Source organism: Balaenoptera physalus (assembly GCF_965194825.1).
Source record: "Balaenoptera physalus genome assembly, chromosome: 14".
NCBI classification, from domain to species: Eukaryota; Metazoa; Chordata; class Mammalia; order Artiodactyla; family Balaenopteridae; genus Balaenoptera; species Balaenoptera physalus.
This window is the reverse complement of record NC_138893.1, coordinates 77,626,856-77,648,582: the sequence shown is the minus strand read 5'-3', so window position 1 is coordinate 77,648,582 and position 21,727 is coordinate 77,626,856. Positions and strand designations below refer to the sequence as shown.

At 45.4% G+C, this 21,727-nt stretch overlaps 1 protein-coding gene across 1 annotated transcript in view; it reads left to right on the top strand.

Moving 5' to 3' along the window:
- The window catches only part of SH2D4B (SH2 domain containing 4B), a 159,308-nt gene that overhangs the window by 89,578 nt on the left and 48,003 nt on the right, over positions 1-21,727 (top strand). The gene's annotated exons all lie outside the window — the stretch shown is intronic.

Below are 21,727 nucleotides of genomic sequence, written 5' to 3'. Positions count from 1 at the left end.
CAGAACACTGATGCTAGTATGTGAACCAAGACCCTCCAGCTCGCAGCACTAAGTCTCTTCCTACACACTTCTCTGAAGATTTTATCTGCAGGTCACGTTCCAGTGTCTGCCTAGAGCACATGTGAAATACGGCTCACCTCCAGTGTCGCGATGAGGCATCAATCTTACTTCTTCTGTATCTTTCCAGTTTGGATGTGAGAGATGTACATTCATCAGGGACGCCTGAGACGAATGTTAAGGATTCAGCTCTAACTGACCAAAAGCCTCAGGGTTTACAAGTATAAGTAGATCTAACCTTGGCAGTGAGGGTCTAATAAATGAAACTGTGACGTCCATAAGTTTGAGATGCTATGATTTACATGTTTGCGTAAATCAAAGCCTTTTAGCAGTACCCACGAGCAGTAAGCTGCTGAGGACGTGAACCTATTGGGAGAAAACTCACATTATGGTAATAGACACTATTTACTGGACATCCATGACATACTGCATACCATCCTAGGTAGGTATATATGGTACTTATACAATCCACGCAAGACCCAGTGAGGTAGGCGTGGGCATGCCCATTTTACAGACATAGAATTCAAGGTTCAAGATGACTTAACCATCTTTGTCTGAGATCATACAGCTGGTAAGTGAAAAACCTGGGGTTCAGACCATTCTGACTCCAAAGTCCATGCACTTCCATCTACAATCTTGCTACTCAAAGTGTGGTCCTTGGACCAGCAGCATTGGCATGACCTGGGACCTTGTTAGTAATGCAGCATCCCAGGCTCCATCCTAGACCCAGCTAATCAGAATTTGCATTTGAACAAGATTCCCAGGTGATGTCTGTTCACATTAAATTTCAAGGCACTGCTCTGGGCTTCACTACCTGGGCTTCATACTTTCAGGATCTTGTGGGTGCAGTTCTGATTGCCATAGTCTCAACTGAGCATGAACAGGACAAAGTCTCATGGAGCATTTTCCTTCCCCTCTATGTGGAGAATTGCTCTACTTCAGCCCCATATCTATGAACAGGTTTTAAACCACTGGAGACAGCGCCAGAATCTGTAAAAGGGAGGGCGGACTGGCCTGTGATATTCGGTTTGGCCAGCAGGGGGCACCTGCAGTATCTGCCTAGGCAGCGTCCCCTGCAGCAGGAAAATCGGGTGGGAAGCTCAGACCATGGCAATAGGGAGGGTGTAATGTAGGCATACTACGGTGAAAAAGCCTTACTCTCTGCTTGCTTAGCCTGGGGGACCTAGCTCTGTGGTCCAGAGGTGGAGGGAGCTTTTGTCAATGTGTGCGTTTCGGGGTAAGTGACGGCACTAACCGCTTGGAAAAGCCCACGCACCTCTCCGCGGCCTGTAAACCTGCGCATGGACGCAGGAGCATGTGGACAGGGGATTGGGGGGGGGGGGGTCTGGGTTCTAATTCTGCCTTTGCCACGAACTCCCAGTGCGATTTTGGGCCTGGATTCCTTTTCTCAGGCTGAGTTCCCTCAGCTATCTGAGGAATAAGGTGCGTAAGATCACCTCACATCAATTCAAGCTGCAACATTCTGTTAAGTCATAATTAAAACGCCCCATGAGAACCCTCTCTATTTAAAAGAATTATTTTGTTAAATCAAACTGTGCAAAGCTAATTATCACTCCTTAATTCATCTATTTTATAACTTTCACTTTTATTCTGCCTAAGATTTTTTTTCTGGTACAGAAGTGAATATTTAAAATATGAAAAGAAATCAGAACAAAACACAAATTTGAATAAGTTGCCAAATACCACAAACATCCTCAAATTCAGAAAGACGGTATAATATTTTCACTAAATAACGCTCTAACACATCTCTATAGTACTTTCAAATTCCTACATTTTTGGCTTCATACTCTTTGACCATATCTCTGTAAAATTGTCATTTGATAATATTTTGCAAGCAAAGAATTAAAAAGATAAGCTATTGTTTCCTCTAACAGAGTTGGTCAAAATTTATGTTTTATTCTTGATATTTGGGATGTGTAAACCATATGTCTTCAGACACAGACATACTGTAGTCTCGCTACAGGATTGTGCTATACAAACAGGAAAACGGAAGAAACTGTATTTCACCCAATTCCCATCAACCCAGAGAAAATATATGGTGCATTTATAACTTTATGCACTGTATTCTTGAGTCTATTCTTGAGAGGAGAGAACTTCCATTTTGACTAAATGTCAATGAGAATTCTGGCCTCCACCATCAATTGTATACCTTTGATGACTTGAAGACTTTTTCACAGATTGACTTCTGGCTCAGTACATCTTAAACCTTGCATCTCCTCCGTTCTCCATTTACTTCTGGTGCCAGGTGCAGTAGGACATGTTCCTGGGGTGATAGACCTGGGGGTCTTATACTTTCATGACAGGTTGCTTAACGAGTCAGCGTGCAGAGTATTCCTGGAAGCCGTTGCTACACTCCTGCTTTATCCAAAGCTCTGGAGGAAACTGGGGCTGAGATTCCATTGGGGGTGAGATTCCATCGCTGCTGTTGAAGGATTTTAACCTGCTGGGGGGTGGGAGTGATGCAGGCCACTGGCTATGGCTGGGCAAGGCTTTGCTCTCATATGCCCCCAAAATGTCTCCACAGAGGATGGGGCGACTAGAAAAACTTCTTTCACTGCTGTAATTTTTCTTCACCTTTTCTGAGCTGGTTCAAACCTCAGTGCCATTTCCCTCCTATCTGATGTGTCCTTTCTTTCCATTCACTGTTTTTCTCACCACGTTCCCAAAGTCTGGAATTATGAGTAGGTTTCAATAGCTGAATCCTACTTTTCCTTCTCACTTCAAACCACAAATTGAGACATTAACCTAAATGGAAGCTAATGGTTTGGTTATTCCTTTTTTTTCTAGAGAGTATTTCTTAGGTAGGCTTCCCTGCCTCTCGCCTGTGCTGGTGATTCTCCGCCTAAGTTTTTGTTTGTCTGTGTTTTGAAATTAAACCTCAAATGAGGATGTAGAGAGCCAAATTCAGAATGAGGGAAACTCTATAGGACAAATGACCTGACTTCTTTGAAAAAGAAAAGGCATGAAAAAAATAAGACAGGTGGGAAAGTAACTTCTGGATGAAAAGAAACTTACGAGACATATCAACCAGATGCAATGTGTGGACACCGTCTGGATCTCCATTTGAACCAATCACCTATAAAAAGAACATTTGTGAAACATGTAGGGACGTTTGAACGTGGTCTGGAAATCAGTTGATACTAAGGAATTTTTGTTAATTGGTTGGGTGTGAGCTAGCGATAGTTTGGATTATGGTTCAGCAAATGGTCCTCTCCTATTACCCATGTCCCCCAACCATGAGGGATCTACAGGGAAGGAAGAGGCAGGTGCAAAAATCCAAAGATGAAATGGCAATGGCCTCAGTCCATGGGGTGGTGATAGGTTAGTGGGAAGGGATGAACCACAGAACCATTTTTCTCCGCCCAGTTTCTCCCATCATCTCCTCCCGTTGTTATACCTTTTCTTGTCCTCGGGCTTTACTTTGTTGCCTCTTCTTAGGAAGTCCTCCTTTTGGCCTTACCCTTCTCTATACTCTACCCTACCTTTGACCTGCCTGCCTCCCGGAAGCTGTCTCCACCACAGCACCCACTGTCGTCCCTTCTCTGAAAGTCCACTGTACACCTTGAATTTACAGGCATTAGCGTACAGGTCACCTTTGGTCACCTGCTTATCTCCCCAGTTGGCCAGACTTGGGTCTCATGTGTGTTGCACCCATCTTATTCTACATGCTCAGAAAAGGTTTGCTACTGAAAAGCACACCAGGCAAAGATATTTTATCCTGGAAAGTATACCTGCATAGAGATGGGGTGCCCCCATTAGTGCCTTACCAACTGGAGGTGAGTTTGGAGGCAGTGAGAGTACCAGATGGGAACCTGCAGGCCCCCTGGAGGATGAGGGATGTGGCTTTATTTCATCACGTCCCATCCCCGATCATAGCACTTCAGAGATACTCTCTTGGATGATGAGGCGGGAGTCCTGGCAGGCAAGACATTGGTCTGCTCCACTGCAGGGGTTCTCAACCCGGGGCACACTGTAGAATCACCTGGGGTGCTGAAAAGTCAATCCTCATGTACAGCCCTCCTCATCCCTTGCAGACTCATTAAAACAAAATCTATGGGGATGGGGTGTGGACCCAGGCATCTTATTTTTAAAAATCCATCTAGGTGATTCCAGTTGCAGCCGAGGTTGAGAAGCACGGGGCTGTGGAAATCTTTGCCCCGCTACAGAGCTGGGATTTAATGGAGTCATTTACAAAGCTGCCAGCTGTTCCTTGTTGGCTGTGCCAACAGAGAGAACAAGCTTACAGTTTTTTATTTCTATGAAATACAGTAAATGATCTCGACAGTATGCAAGGGAAGGTTCTCAAAGCCACATGCTTCAGGAGGGATTCAAAGGGGTGGGAGAGAGGTCTTTTTGCACAAGGGAAAGGGGCTGGGCAATCATTTCAGATGCTTTTACCCTCCTTGTCGGGGGAAGGAGGCTGGAGCGTGGGGTGGGGGGTGGGGCAGCAGGCAAGTGGGCAGGAGGAAGGGAGCCCAAGGAAGAGCATCACGCTTGAGATTCACAGGTGAAAGACGAACACGGTCTGAGGCGGACTTGGCTGCCTGGAGCCTAAGGTCCCCAACCTACCACTTCCCTCTACCTTGGAGTTAAAGTGCCCAGAGGGCGTGACCCAGTGAGGCGTGGCTGGGGGCCGAGTGGGGCAGGTGTGGATGGCTGAGGGGTGCTGGCAAAAGGAGAGAAGTACCAACCAGCTTGGTGACCCTCTGCCACCACAAGCAGGGGTCTGTCTCACTCTTAGCGCTTGCTACCCTGTGTGACCACTGAGTGGGCTAAAGGGAGGAATTACTTACGTGATCCTTGAGGTTTCCTAGTTCTTCTAAACAATATAAAATCCAGCTCTGAGATCCTGCTCACCCAGCCATTCCTGCGTTCTCCTCGGACAAGCGCCCTGATGCTTCCATGAAGCACGGTGGCTGCCCGTTTCCTTTGCTCCGCTCCTTCTGCTAATGACTGTCACTGCTTCCCTGGGAAGGACCCTGTGATGATGGTCTGGTTCCCACTAGGGACAGAAACCCAGACCCTCCCCTTCTGCGGCCCATCCTGAGGGGCTGAAACGAGACTCCTTTCAACCCCCAACGTTCAAAGCAGAAAACGCCTCACCTGAGACTAGCTGTTCTCATTGGATGCCTCTGGGGAAATTTAAAGACTGATGCCTGGCTCTCACCTCCAGATTCTCTGACTTAACTGGTCTGGATAAAATCTGGGCATAGTGATTTTTAAAGGTTCCAGGTGACTCTGACTTGCAGCCAAGATTGAGAAGTACTGCCAGCCCAATTTCTCTTTACTGACTATAGAGAAGATGCACAAACCCAGTTGCCTGCAGAGGGTGAGTGGTCAACATCAACACAGGATTATTTGGGGTCTCCCGCCTGCCCAGATCCAGTGTCTTTAAAAGCCTTGTGCAGGCTGCAAACAGTGGCTGCAGGGTGGCCCTCAGTGGCCAGTGAGGGACCATTCACCCGGAATTTTTAAAGCAAAAGCTTATTCATGTACATAGCCAACCATAGGTAAAGCCATAGGTAAAGGAAGCCCAAAACTTCAGGAATGAAAGCCCTGGCTATCTCTTCAGGGGGATGAGACACAGTTATTTCTAAACAAGGTTATAGTGTATTCCTAACAAATCATCCTGCTACACTGGTTTACTTATCCATCTACCTTCAATGCCAGTTCCACAGGACCAGGGACCACGGCTGTGAGTTTCCTGCTATACTGATACTTTACAGGCCAGAGGCTGGCACTCAGCCAATCACTGTTGCAAGAACAGATGAATGCCTAGATGGATGGATGGATGGGTGGGTGGATACATGATGAGTATATGGATGGATGAACCAGAATCTCTGCCTCCTGAGAGGCTCTGGAATACCAGCCTCTCACTCAAGGTTTATGGTTCTTTCCGCAAGCTAGAATTGGCAAGGGACATCTGGAAGCAGAGCAACCTATAAATTCAACTTTTAAAAAGGCCAGAACCTCAGAGCCCCGGAAAGCTTTATTTTAGCTATTCACATGGTTGCAGCTTAAGATTTTAGAAGAGTAGCCACCTTGTCAGCCATTCTACCTTGTGACTTGCAGACCCCACGACTGAGTGGAAAGAAAGCGCATTCTTTTTTTTTTTTTTTAACATCTTTATTGGAGTATAATTGCTTTACAATGGTGTGTTAGTTTCTGCTTTATAACAAAGTGAATCAGCTATATGTATACATATATCCCCATATCCCCTCCCTCTTGCGCCTCCCTCCCACCCTCCCTATCCCACTCCTCTATGTGGTCACAAAGCAGCGAGCTGATCTCCCTGTGCTATGCGGCTGCTAAGAAAGCGCATTCTGATGAAAGCCATCAACCTCGAAGAGTGATCTTTCCCATATAAGGATTTATAAGGGAAGAAAAAAAGTGCCACAGTGAAAAGAATAAGATTTCTGTCTTTTATTCTTTTCCAGCTCCTTTTATTCCTGGAGGGAATACCTTTGAGCTGCCTTTTCTTCCACTGTTGTGTTGGTCTTTTCTCTGCAACCTGTACAGAAGGGAATCCCCCAGGACAGAGACACCTCGAGCTGGTGGGGGAGATGGATGTGAGGCGGCTGTATGTCCACTCCTGGCCTGACCTGGTTTCACCCCGGCTGTGCCTAATCAGCCTGCAGACCTGCAGGCTTCTCACCTCTCTTCCTAGTCAGTGAGTAGAAAGCAGCTCATGTCCCTGCACGGCAGGCCCCCTCCAGCCAGGGACGGGGGGTATGGGCCTGTCTGTAGGACCATGCCTTGGGTGGCTGGCGGGTTCTCTTGTTCGCTCTATGGAAGCTTTCGGAACCTGATTTTGGTCAGGCCTATAGGACAGAGGGGTGAAGAGTTCAGCAGGAACTCCTGGGTCAGCAGTCTGTCCTGTGCCCTTACCCCTGGCCCTGGCCCAGGCAGGGACTGAGGCTCCTGAACCCTGTTTTTAGACGTTGTCATGAACCGTAAGCCCATGCCTGTTGGGGGGTAAGTGCTCTGCCCCTGTCTGAGGTAGCGAGGGCACCAGATGCTGGCTGAGGTGTGCCCAACGTGGAACCTTCCTAAGGAAGGGGGCAGTCGACTGTCCTTCCTCAACACACGCTGTGCTGGAGGCTAGGACCATAAAGGACCCGGTGAACCCATAAGGGGCGTCTTATTTTGAGGATGTGAACTTTCTCTGTCGGAGTCCTGCTCTGTGCTAGGCTCGGTGCTTTACACATTTTATTTTCTTTAGTCCTCATCACAGCCCTGCAAATGAGCACGATCACCCCATCTTAGAGAAGAGGAAATAGAGGCCCAGAGTCATACAGCTGGTAAGTGAAGGAGCCGTGCTTAAGATCTTGGCATGTCTGATGCAAAGCCCAGTGGCTGACACCCAAAGGCTCTGAAGAAATTCCTGAGGCTCTTCAGGGCACATGCATACAGAAGAGGTGGGAGGACGAGCACGTAGGCAGGACGCCGACCTTGCCAGGCAGTGCCAGGAAGAACAAAGCTCCTGAGAGTCCGAGTCTCACAATGAATAAGGACAGGTGGGCTCAAGGGCCTATTAATTTTTTCTGGAGTTAGTTGAACAAGGACAGCATCTGAAATGTGAAGTTTGGGGCAAGGCTAATAGATGAAGCTGAAAGAACACCGCTTTGCTTCCCATTCTCTATGGGGGGCATCCATTCATGTATTGACGCAATTTGGATGGAAGAACAAATACAATGGGTCATTAAATAGACTCCCAGAGACAAACTGTATCATTTGGATAAAAGAAAATGAGTTTTAACAGGAATAACTCCTGAGTTCATCACTAGGACCGTAATATCGGGTAGACAAGTACAAGTCAGAAGGGGCAGAGCTTTAGGATCTGCCTCAGAAAGGCTGGAGGGTTTTTAGTCTTAGTGCTCATGACAGCATATGGTTTCTACTAGGAGAAACAGCAGAACCAGAGAAAAGATGGGTGCTTTTGCTCTGCGGAGATCTCATCTGGAGGTTGCATGGTTGAGATGATATTTGGCCAATTGGAATATGCACAGAGAAGCATTCATTCATTCATTCGTTCAGAAATATTAGTGTGCATCTGCCAGGGTTAGGCATTCATGGATTTCCTAATGTACAGACTGATCATAAACAAACGCAGAAATGACAAGACCGATTCAGATGCTGACATAAGTGCGTGACGAAACTGAAACAGGGGCTATGTCAGAAAGTAACTGGTGGGTGGAGGCTGCTTTAGATTGGGTGGCCAGGAAAGCCCTCTTTGAGAAGGTGACATTTGAGCTGACGTCTGAATGACAAGAAGGAACCAGTCGTGGAGGTCCAGGCAAAGGGAGCGGCAGTGGAGAGCCTGAGGCAGGAATCAACCTAGTGTGTTTGAATAGCAGAAAGAAGGAATTGAGCTTTAGTCCTATTGATGGGACATATGGCAGGGATGGCTAACTACTCACCAAGCTTTTTTCTTCTTCTGGGTGCCCAAGTCCTGTATATTTTCTAGCCACCCTTGACATTAGGTGTGACTGTCTGATTACGTTTCAGCCAACAGAATATGAGTGCAAGTAACAGACGCCACTTCCAGTCCTGGCCTCTGAAAATCACCCATGCCTGCTCCATGTCCTTTTTCCTTCCGCTGGTTTGATGGAAATGAGCAAGGTGGGTGATATTAGGAGCCATGTTTTGAAGGTTTAAAAAATATCGTTAGTTTATCTTTTAGAAGGGCAGATCAAGATTCCTTTTGGATACATTAACTTTGAGAGGCCATTTAGACTTCCACAAGAATTTGCCCACTGTGAAGTTAGAAGGCACAGTCTATAAGACCACCTTCACTCTGACACCAGTTGCAAGCTCAGCGAGTTTAAAAACTGCCTTGTTTGATAATTCACTAAAAGGACTCACAGAATTCACTGAAAGCTGTTATACTCATATTTATGGTTTGTTACAAGGAAAGGATACAGATTAAAATCAGCCAAGAGAAGAAGCTCATAGCAGAGTCCAGAAATACCAAACATGGAACTTTCATTGTCCTCTCCTCATGCAGTCAGGAGAGCATTAGTCACCCGGTATTAATGTGTAACAATATGCATAGAGTTTTGCCAACCAGGGAAGCTCATCTGAGCCTCAGTGTTTGGAGTCTTTACTGGCATCAATTGTGTAGGCATGATCGATTGCTCATGTGGCCGACCTTAACTTCCAGTCTCTGTGGTTCACTGATACCATGTAACTCAAATCCCCTACCCTAAATCACATTGTTAGACTATTTTGCATGATCCAAGACTCTCAGGCAAATAAAGACACTCCTGTCAGGCATGACATTTCAAAGGCTTAGAGATAACCTCCCAGAAGCAAAGGGCAGAGGCTAGCCCTCTTTTGGGGCAAGGTTAAATTCTTTACTTCAAAACATCCAAATGGAAATGTGAAGTAAACAGTTGGATATACAAATCTGGAGCTCAACAGAAATATCTGAGCTAGAGCTAAAATGGTTGGGAGGTGGTCTTCAGCATAGGGATGTTATTAAAAGCCAGGGGTAGATATGGGAAATTTGAGGGCCTTGAGCAAAGCCTGGGCACCCACCATTTGGAGGTATCCAAAGAGCCTGAATTAACAAAGGACACCAGTTGGTATCAGCCAGTGAGGTAGGAGAAAACTAGACACTTTCAGAGGGCCTCTGGTATAGCTAGCTATCTATCTATCTATCTATCTATCTATCTACCTACCTACCTACCTACCTACCTATCAAAATGGTTAAAGGTGTCAGAATCATAAATACAAGAGAGTTTAAAGGAAGAATAATTTACTAGTATTTAATGGAATGCTTAATATGCATTAAGACTTATGCTTGCAATGTGCACAAAACTCTTTGAGCTATCTTCTCCTTTAAATTCTCCATTTTATGAAAATTGCTAACATTTAGTAAGTGCTTAATATGAGTTAAGACTGGTGTTCAATTATGCACAACTCTATGAGGTATCTTCTCTATTAAATTCTCCATTTTACAGAAGAGGCATTAAGTCTGACGAATGTACAATAACTGGACCAGGGTCAAGCTAGATTCTCTCCACATCTGTCCGACTTCAGAGCCCTTGCGATTAAGCACAAGGCAACACAGCTTCAGTCTGGGCACTGGGGACTGAGGAAGGAATGAGGGGTCCTTAGTGAGGACAAGAGGTGCTTTCTTGCAGGGCCACCATTTGAAAGTAGATGTAAAACTGCTCTATGTAGCAGCAGAGGGAAGAGCTAGGGTCCACCTGGGTTTACTGAGAAGATTTCATTTGACACAGAGAAGACTTCCCAGTGGCTAGGGATCTCTGAGTCAGGCTCAGGTGGTGTGGGACGTGTGCATGCTGGTAAGCCATGCTCACAGAGGGTGGACGTGTGTCCTTTCTCCAATTCACCCTGCTGCTCCTCATATGTGGGCTCCAAGCTTTGTTTCCTTCCACGCTTTCTGAATCATTAAGTGTAACCCAAATACCACCATCCCTCACCCCTCTAAAGTTTTTCTTCTGATGTCTTCACTGCAGTTGGGTGCGTGCCATGAGCTTGTTGCCACATAGAGCTATACTGAGCACTAATTATGTGCCAGGTGCTGTGTGAGAAGTATCTCAACAATCCAATGAGGTAGACATTATCATTCCCGTTTAAAGGTGGGAGGAGAAAAAATAGAGACAGCAGCTACTGTGTTTCTCTTTGAGAAACATTCTATAAAATTTGATTATCCCCAGCTCCAAACCAAGCATGGCAACTGGGCTAGTACCTAATTCTTAGACTTGCCCATGCATGGAGTAAAATGGGATATTGAATGCTTATAAGAAGTTATTGTCGCGTTAATGCAGAAGCTCAGAGTGATCACACTGTGAAATTTACCTGGCAGCTCAGCAGTGAAATTGCAGCTAATTAATTTTGCCTGACTTGACAGAATCCTCCTCATTCTTAATCCTCTCTCTGCATTTTGCCAAAAAATGAATGGGGGGATGTGGATGGAAACGTAGTCTGTAACCTGCAAAGTAGCTTCTGTGTGTGACCACCCGGCTTTTCCTCTGTAGCCCACACTGGGTATTCAAGCACAGACATCTTCTTCTCATGGGGGATCTGGGTGGAAAGAAAGCTGGAGGCTCTTAGGGGGCTTTATTTATTTGCAGCAGGACTGTGGAGGAATTGAAAATAAGGAGTCTGGAGAAGGAAGGGCAAGAGGATTTAAGAGTCCAGCTGTGCAGATTTGGTGGAGAAATTCAGAGAATATTTTTAGAGCTGGAAATGTTCTTAGAAGTCATAATGTTGTTGTATTATGAGTAGAGAATATTCCTTGGTGATAGTGAGTCCTTAGAATTTATTGACACTTCCATGGCCTAATACATGCTCATTTCTTGGTGTATGTTAAATGTTCAACTAAAAAAGAATGCATACTTTATATTTATTGGGTATGAAGTCCTTTATATTCAATAATTGCATTATTCAGATATTCTACTGGGTTGGCCAAAAAGTTCATTCGGGTATTTCCTGAATGAACTTATGGCCAAACCAATATGTTTTTGCTCAATTTTTACTGCTTTATTTATCAATTTCTGGGAGGGGGTATTAATTTCTCATCTGCAACTGTTGATTTATATGTTTCTTCCCACCGTTCTGTCAGTTATTTCTTTGTATATTTTGAAGTTATATTGTAAAGTGCACTAATATTCCTAATTGTACTTTCTTATTTTGCTATCCCCTTTGATCAATATATAACATTGTTACTCTTCTTGTTTTGAATTCCATTCTATCAGGTATTAAGATTGCTCTCCCAGCTTTCTTTGACTTCATATTTGCTTGGTGAGTCTTTCCCCCATTAGAATGTTTTTAAGGTTTTCTCTATTTTTTGGTTTGAAAGGTGTCTAAGACAAGATACTGATGGATATCTTTTAATGAATCCCATGTGGGAGTCTCATTTTAAATTGGTAAGTTTGACCCATTTGGATTTTTTATTATCATTAGATTATCCTCTTTATTTTGATTTAAAATTTTGTCTGGGAAGCTGGTCTTTGAATTAGTCAGATTTGAGTTTGAATTCTAGTTTTGTCATTTATTAGCATAAAACTAGGAATATCTTCTATTTTTAACCTAATTTCTTTTTTCTTTTTCTTTCTTTCTTTTTTTTTTTTTTTAACAAATGGCTAATGACACACATTTTGCATGGCTGTTGTGAGATTAAATGTTTGTAAAGTGCTTGACAAAATGGTTGTCATATGATAGCTACTTGATGCATTTTTCTGATCATTTTCCTCTTTGTCGAGGAATCATATCCTACTCTTTAGAATAACATTCAAAAATATTCCCCATAAAAGTTATTATATTTTGGCACTGAGTGACTTACCCCATGATTTCTGCCCCATACAATAGCTTTTCTTGATCTTTTCTTTTTCCTGCTAGTCTCAGGGTACCTTGTGCCATTTGCCAGTACTTAGGATGGGAGTGATTTATTTTACCTTAACTTAAAGTATGTCATGATCTATTACCTTAAATATCATTTTCCAGGGAAGATAGAAAAATACATACTCAAACTCTTTAAAACAAGTGATGAACTTCAAGTCTTCTGCAGTGAATTAGTTTGGTAGAATTTAGTTCAGTTCATTCAGTGGGACCAGCCCTCTGGAGTTTTTATTTTTACTTGAGGATGAATTTGGGAATATTCTCTGTTTGAAAAAAGAGGCTTGCTGTAATGTCACAGGAAACCTTTTACAAGTGGATCTGTAATAGAAAATTGTAGATGCACTTTGCAGCAGTAAGAAAGTGTTGTGATTTGACGGAAGTAAAACAAAATGTGTTGTCAAAATATTAAATTAAGTAAATAAGTTTGTCAAAGTATATAAAAAATACACAGGCAAACTAATTAGTGCTAAAGGGAGACTGGAAGTGTTAGGTAAGTGTTGGTACCATAGACTGTACCTGAGGAAGAGTTTGGAGAGGAGCAGGGATTTTCTTGGTAGAAGACTGGAGATGTTCTAGGTAGACCTGGGAAGGAGCATTTAGATGGAGAGAACAGTGTGCACCGAGGAATGTAAGTGTGAAACAGCATGGCCTGCATGTGCACCTGTAAGTGGATCTAAATTGGTCCAGGAGAGCCAGGAAAATGCTTACTGTTTGTGTAGTTCCGGAGTTGGATAGACTGAAAGTGCAGGCAGACACTACCAAGCACAGTGTTTTCAGATCTTAGTAGGCATTTTCTAAAGACCCCCGAGGCATCAGAGTTGAGGGAGGATTGGGTTATTCAGGGGAAACCACAGATAGGCAGACTAGTTAGGAAGCTACCGCAATCATCCACGTGACAGACAGTAAAGCCTGGAATCTGGTAACGTCATCTAGGGATGGAGAGAAGGGGGCATGTTTGAGTCAGATCAAGGAGACAAAATTGACAGTGCTTGCCTACTGATTGGATATAGGACTTCAGGGCTGACTCCCACTTTCTGGAGTGACTGACTGAACGGATGAGAAGGCCAGTCATCAGGACAGAGCATCTACAAAGAGAGGATGGTGGGGAAGACAACGAGCTCAATTTGGGACCTGTTGAGGTGATGCTGCCTTTTCAGAAACCTTCTCCTCACCACTTAAATCTTGTCTTGATTTTTATAGGGTGCTTCTTGAAACCAGCTGTCGCTTACCTGCCTCTGTTGTTGGCACGTAATAGCAGCTCACTTTCAAACATGTGGCGATTTAGGGAAAGTATTTCATGCATTAGAAGAAAGCCTGGAGTGACAGCAGTGTTGGGGAAATGGCACAGGAGTTGAAGAAGGCAGACTCAGTGCACCATGAGTTTTGGTGGCTCAGATCCTCAGGGAATTCCTTACAGGGAAAGTAAGTGAATTCTCAGTGGACAAAACCTGCTGAATCTCTGAAGTATGGAAAGCCTGTGGGGACAGATGGAAGGAGGAAACCACAGCCAAAAGTCATGCAGGAGACGGCTGTGAAATGGTGGGAGCCCTCTGGCCAGTGTTCAACCCCAGAGGAGGCTGACACTGGGAGCAGAACAAGTGATTTCTCCCTAAGAGCAGCCAAGTGGGCTGGTGTCCTCAATGCCTTCTCGCTGTCCCACTTGGCCCACAGGACAATGATGGGGGTATTTGCCCCAGGGTGGGAAGAATGAGAGGTGGAAACATGAGGATAAAGGCAAAGCAGTGCCTGGTAGGAACCACCCAGGAGGAGTCCTGTGGTCCCCAGGTGAGGTCGTGCCTTCTCCTGCCCCTCAGTCCAGCCTCTCTGCACCCCACACTGATCTCCGGTCAGGCTCGCCTGCCACCCTCCCCTGCCCCAATTCTCTTCCCACGGGAGAGCCACTACATTGGTGGGGAAAGGAACATTGCAGAAGGAAGATCTAAGGAAGTCTGTACCATTGCCTATCTGAAAAAATGAGCTGAAGTCCTAGTTTGTAGTGCGTGTAATCTGTGTTTTAATAAAGGTTCTATAGATAGGATTTCACGCTGCAACCGAGATCCTAGAATTTTGGCAAGTTTTTAGGTGCTTTTATGATGTGGAAAGGCATTCGGTCCTGCAACAAGATGTCCTTGTTTGGGCTCATGCACTTGTTGACTTTTTCAGTTTTGTGGTTATTCAGCTGGGAATGTGTTGTGACATTACACAGGGGCAGCACAGACCAACTACACATAGCACTCTACTCGGCTGGTTGGAAGTCTGGGAATTAAAACACCCTTTACTGTTCATTATTTGATTGATTAGGGAGGTAATTTATTTATGAGGATTGCTTTAGCTGCAGTAGCATGACAGCTGGTTTTCTAATGAGACGGTCACAGGATACAGAGTTTTCTATGTGGTGGGGCAATGTGGGGAGGGCCAAATGTGAGGGTTTTAGATCCAAGTGACCTGAGTTGGAATCCTGCCCCCACCATTTACTTGCTGGGTGACCCTGACCTCCCTGTATCTCAGTCACCTCACTTATAAAGTGGGGGCAATGACATCTGCCTCATGGGGCCACTGAAAGGATTAGATGAAGTAAAGCATGTAAGATACCTGCAACATAGTAGGTGCTTAATACAGGTGACTTTTTGCCCCTCCTAGAGAAGCTGGATTGGAAGGACAGCAACTAGGAGCAGAGAACCTGGACCCAAATGCCACGGCCAATCCTTCCAGCTCCGAGAAGCTCTCAGTGTCTGAGGCTCACGTGCCTCATCTGTAAGACAGGATTAGTACACAACTGTCCTCCCCAGTGACTTCTCACAAATGCTATGAGGCCCTCAACTTACATGGTTGAAAGTCCTTTAAGAGCCACGAAGCCCTCTTAGTTATTGGGATGTAGAAGGATGTGTGTGAAGGGTCAAATGGAGAGCGGAGGGCGTGTGTTTGTCTATAGAGGATTTGTATGTGAAAGACAGTCATTCAATATTCAACAGATATTTGTTAGTGTGGGTTTAAGCTGTATCGACTCTAGGAGTTAGCATGGTCTGGAGGACTGTATGGAGGTGGGAGTTGACCCTGTGTTAATTCAGAGGAAGACATTGGGAACACTCTTGACATCAAGTCCCCCGGGGGGGAAGACAGAATTGTGGTGCACATGCCTGGCTGCAGGCCAAGGGGCCACTATGGGAGAGGTGAGGTGAGAGTCCCAGGAAGACTATCCTTCACCCCAGACCCTTGTGACAGATGTCTGAGCCTTAAAGTAAGTGAATCTGAATGGGCTGTATCTTAATGATCTTCTACAACCTAGCAGTGGCCCTGGTACCAAGCAGACCCACAGTAATATATTTTGAATGAATAAATGTGTTAAATGTGTTTCTGTGGGACACAGAAAAGACAAGGCACAGATAGATTTGGAATCTAGGATGGCAGCAACATTGACTTTTAGTGCCCTTGGCGTTGAGCTTTGATGCCTAATGAGCAGCAACTGGGCTTGGTTGGGCACTGGGTCGTGGCCCTCACTTTTTGAGTGGGTGAAGGAAGGAGAAATCCCCATAAAAGGTGCTGGAGGACAAGAGATAAAGTGCAGGTACATTATGGTAGTTCGGAGGTCTCATTCTCAACACTCATGTGGGAAACCTCCTGGCCACTTCAAGAACTGGCTGGAAGGAAGTTGAGAGGAATCACCATTTCCATGGAACAAGTAGTTAGCGAAATACTTTTTGATGCCCGGGCTGATGTATATGGGTAAGGAATGTTGGATAGGAACAAAGATGCATGAAGTAGAGTACTCATTCCTAATAGAGTTTATACTCTGCTGGTGAAGCGGACACGTACATCCTTGATGTCGGATGGAAGGAAGTATTGTAATTAGGGTCAGAAGAGAGGCCAAGGACAGGTGACATGAACTCAAGGGAGGGTGAAGTGTCACCTGGCTCAGGACATCTGTATAGGGGTGGGCTTTGACCTGAGAAGGACTGGACCAGGGAGATGAGGTAGAGGGTCATTCAGGTGTCATTCTAACCCCTGTGAGGGAGGATCCCAGTTGTCTCCACCAATGTCATGTGTGCATGCTGTTCCTGTCAACAGTGGCCAGGAAGGTGGGATCATGAGGGGAAGACTTGGCCGCAGGGCCTGTGCTTCGTGTCCCTCCACTCAGATCTTAGAGATACCATCCCAGGTCTCCCTCATCAGAGCTCTCTGCAGCTCAATACTGACAGTCTGGCTTCTACAGAGCCACCTAATTAATCTCCCAGAAGCATGGCTATTTATGTCACGACTCTGCTCTCAAACCTTCAATGACTCCCAGTTGCCTCTGCAAAGATTTTCAAACTTCCCCGATGATAAGAGTCACTGGAATATCAGGACTCCCCCTCCAGAAATTCCAAATCAGGATGTCTATGTTGTGCACCAGCAATCCATTTCTGAAACAAGCACCCCAGATGATTCTTAACCTCAAGTAAACTTGAGAAAACTGCAGAAGAAAATTCTAAACTCATGCACCTAAGACTCTGGAGAATGCAATAAAGTGGTCTGCAGAAAGAGAGGATGGACGATATTCTGGGAGAGGTGGAGATGAAAGAGAGGGAGTTTTCCAGTTTTCACAAGACACCCTGTGTTCTTACAATAATCATCTGTATTTTGCCTAAAAATGCATGAGCTTCTACATTGTGCAACCGAGGGATCCTGGCTAATATAGAAGGATATTAAGAGGTACGCAGACTGGTGAAAACACTTTCAGCTTCTCTGACCCTACCTCCAAACGGAGGCTCAGCTCCGCTACCCTCTCCTCTTTCTTCCCTCTTCTCTCCTCGCTCTGAACTTCAGGGAAAGGAATGTAGACTTTATCAGATGGCAGAATACACTTGATCTAGTTCAAACTCATCTCTGTTGCTTGAATTCCTTCTAAAGCACACTCGGTAAGTCCTCTGGTGTCTCCCTGGAGACGCCGTCTCTGCTTGGACACCTGAAACGATGGGGAACTCACTACTTTACATGATAATCTTCATATTTTAAAGAGTTCCAGTGGTTAAAATTCACTTTTATCTTTCTCCAAAGAGAAAGCTTGGCTTCCAGCTTGGCTCTCCAAAATGACCAGAATGATTCTGTTCTCTTTTTCACATTATTTTTCAGCTATCTGAGGTCAGATACGTGTTTAGTCTTCTGTAAATTCTGTAAACTAAACTTCTCTTTGGCTTTTATACATAATTCCTCACATTATTATTATTATTTTGAGTTAGCTTGGCTTCTTGGTTGCTTTTCTTTGGGAATGCTCCAGTTTGTCAATTTTCCTCTTAAAGTGAACACAACCCTCCACGTGGGGTCAGGTTAGGAAAGATGATCATGTCCCTTACTCTGGCAGCAAAATTTTGTTAAGCTAAATGTATACGTGTGTGTGCGTGTGTGTGTGTGTGTGTGTATAGTATATATATAACATATATATGTCACATTAGATAGTGTATTAATACTTTGATTCTACATTTGTTGGTTACTTTATAGCAGGTTTATCATAGTGTTGACTCACAGACCCTTCCAGGCAACCCAAACCCCTGACCCCTTGCACAAATGCTGCTGACAAGCCAGGTCTCCCAGCTAACATTCTCCACTTTTCCAGGCATCCTCGGGTCTTTAGAAGAACATCAGGGTGTTGAGTTTTCTTTCACAGGAGTAAAGTCTGGAATTAGCATAGCACTGGTTTTGAAGTCCAGATCCCAGGTCTGGTCCCAGCTCTGCCATTGACTCACACTGTGACCTTGGACTCTACTTCCCCTCATTGGGCCTCAGTATTTTCTCTTCCACAATAATAGAAGGCCAGGATCATAATATTGGCTTCCAACCAACAACTGGTTTTGGCAAGGTTCTATGGAAAGGGTAGAGGTGTGCTTAGAAAAATGTATCCATATCCCCAATTCCCATTCCTATTGGGGAAGGGAGGCTCAGGGAGAGGTCAGAAACATAGGATACTACAAAGAGTTCATGTGCTGAGCATCACGTGGGACCCATACTTCAGGTGTCGACGGAGCACAGTTCTGTGGCACAGGCGAGGCTGGTTGGTTTAAGGCTGTAGTTTCTGGATGGATAAATAGGGCTACATGTGGAGTCTCTATAACTAAAGGCAGGGGCTTCTAGGTTCCACCAGCTTCATGGCATAGGGCACTTGAGTGTATAGGCAACTAAGAGGTGCTGAAGATGTCAGCAGATCCATTGGATAATGTGAGGCAGGGGGGCTGGGGAAGGAGCTTCAGGAATGCAGGGAAGAGGCAGGCCACTGTGCTCCCCATCCCATCCTTCCCAGTGCCTGCTCCCCACCCCCTGCCCAGGACCGATGGTCTGTGGAATTTGCTGTGTGTGCTGTTATCCTGGTGAAGGCACAGATGGAGGGGTAGTGAAGCAGCACCGTTTGTTTTTGGGAAGCAACAAAACAGAAAACCTTGTGTCATTTTAACAAAGAAGAAATGAAACAGCAGGCAATTAGGCAGGAGTGTAGCAATTAGTGAGCCAGAATGCTTTACAATATTTTGATGATTCAACACTGTCAAACAAAAACAAAAATTTCAAAAACAAACACCAGAAAACCCATAGAAATTGTTAAATAATCAGTTCATTTAAATGCATTTAGAATACATGGAAACGGAAAAAACGGAGAGATCCATTTGGTAGGGAATAGAGCTAATATGATGTGACTGAGTCTCCCATTTGTTAAAGGAATACACTTGCACCAATTCCCCTCTCCTGCGCCCCTTTCAACATGGTCCTCCTCTGGCCAACAAACTTCTGTGACCTTCCACCTACACCCCAGCCTGGAAAATGTGGCCTAGTCTCTGCACGTGGCAGCTAGGCACAGAGAAGGCACCTCACACACATTCCCTCCTGGGGCCTGACACCGCATGCCCCTCCTCAGCCAGGTCAAGAATCTCGTGGAGTAAGTCTGTGCAAGTCGGTACTTAAAAGGGAGAACAGTGCGTTTTGTCATCACCTGGCCTTTGGGTTGAATCCCAGCTTTGACACTCACTAGCTATGTGACCTAAAGGAAGACAAATTAGCTTTGAGAGGTCCAGTTTCTTCATTTGTAAATCAGGGTAATGATTCCTGCTTCACAAGGTCATTGTTAGGATTAAATGAGAAAATACATAAAAATTGGTGACGTATAGTAGGTCCTAAACTAGTTCATGCTAGTTCTCTTCTCCCCTCAGAGCTTCAGTCTCGAAGATAACCAGCATTTTCCATCCTGACTTGCCTTATGCGTAAAAGAAAGGGTCATTTGGCCATATGGCCACATGCACCTTTGCTGGGTACCAGGTCCTGGAAAATTTCTTGGAAGATTTGTAGAAAGTTACTTTCTACAGGGACTGCTTCCCTCATTTTCCCACAATAGTTTTGCCTCTAGAGGAAGCTTATACAAGGAATCGAACGTCTTTTTCACTGTCATTTCCCTCTTCTCTCTGAGTGGAGTGTGCACGTCAGTTTCCACTTGCTTTGTATCTCTTAGTTGCCGTAATTCCTTCAATTCTGGAGTATAGGAAAGACATTCAATGCACAGGGAGTTAGTATATGATTTCATTCATTCATTCACTCATTCGTTCTCCCTACATGTAGATGCATGTCCTGTTCACCAGATAGGGTGCTAATATGGTCTGTTGGTGGGGATGAATTATGGGAGAGGGGGTGCAGGAGGTCAAAGCGGGCGCTGGGAGTACGGAGAGGAGGTTGCAGAGATAGAGATGGGTCCTGCTGGGATGACTGTCAGTATCTGCAATAAAGAATGTGGTTCAGTGACTCCAGAGGTGCCTTCTTGTGGCCGGGCCCTGAGCCTGGGAGCAGGTGGGCAGAGTTTCCTTTGGCTGAGCTGAGAAAGTGCTGAGGCCGCCTGTTGTAGTTTGAGCACCACTCTGAGATGCATGCTGGGGCTGGTCTGGTCCAGTTGTGTGTGACCCTCAGGTCATTATGATCATGAAAAATGCATTTATTCTCACGCCCAGTACCCACAGTGTATCCATCCCCATAAAGCCTTATGCTTTGAACCCCACACCCCAGAGCCAGACGGCCACTAGAGATCACTTACACAGCACCACCATGATACAAATGGGGAAAATGAGTCCCAGAGTGGAGAGTTCACGGGTCCAAGATGACTCACAGGCCTGGAGGCAGGCCCCGGCAGGCCCCTGCTCCCCCTTCTCTGTTCCACTCGGTGCGGCTCCCTAAACACAACCTGCCTCAATTCTCCAGCTACTTTTCCTAGTATTTATTTTTCTGAATTACAAGATTAGACTGGTGTTTCTCGACCTCTCAATGTTAGGCAATTATCTATGGAGATAATTGATGTAGAGTCAGCTGTCCTTTCTCCTGCCCCCAGTCCTCTTTTCAGTCTTCTCAACCACCCAAGTCCTCTCAGTTTAATGAAAAATACTGTTCACTAAAGGTCAAGTTGGTCCTATGATTACATCTTCCTTCTTGTACAGCTTTTCATTTTCCTGGAATTAAAAACTGTACACTGCTTTTCTATTTGCATAATTTGTGGTGAACCTGTCATCCTTTTTTCTCCATCAGATATGTCATAAACTTGACAAACGGATTTTGCCAGATGGGAGTTGCATTTTCAGCCGTGTCTTGGATCAGCCCAGTTCCTCACTCGTCTGGCTGGGAGCACAAATGGGGTTACACTAACCTGAGTCATCTGATTTCAGGGTACCTGCCCTACCTGCTCAGCCAGGGCCTGGGCCCTCCCTCCTTGATGCAGCCGCTCCTGGAGTTCCAGAGTGCTCACGAACGGTTGGTTCTGCTCCTGGCCATTTTCGGCTGTGCAGCTGCTTCTGCCAGACCTTTCTGCTTCTCTGCTCCCTCCAGCTCTCATCAGGAACCGGCATGTCCCCCTGGGGGCTGTCCACTTCTGCCAGATACCATGCTTAGGGCTCTGAAGGCCTCGTGACGCCAGCCAGCGCTGCAGTGCCTTGTGGCAAGATGGGATGGGTGCTTCCCTGTCCTTTTGGCTACCAGGCACTAGACAATATTGTCACACCAGGACTGTGCCCCCCATTGCCCTGGACCATAGGAATATTCCATGATGGTCATGCCCAGGTTTGTTCTTCGCGCTCCCCACCAGCTTTGCCCAAGGCCCACAGCACAGGGGTTTACAGGAGTCCAGGGCTGCTGTCCACAGGATGGGCTGGTGAGGGAGTCGCCTTGGAGGACAGCTTGTGCCGGGGCCCTTTCAGTTGGCTCCTGGAGCTTTTGCTTGCTGGTCTTTCATTTCCTTCCCATGTTGCTTCCTACCCACATTTCTCCTCTGTCCTTGTCTCCATCA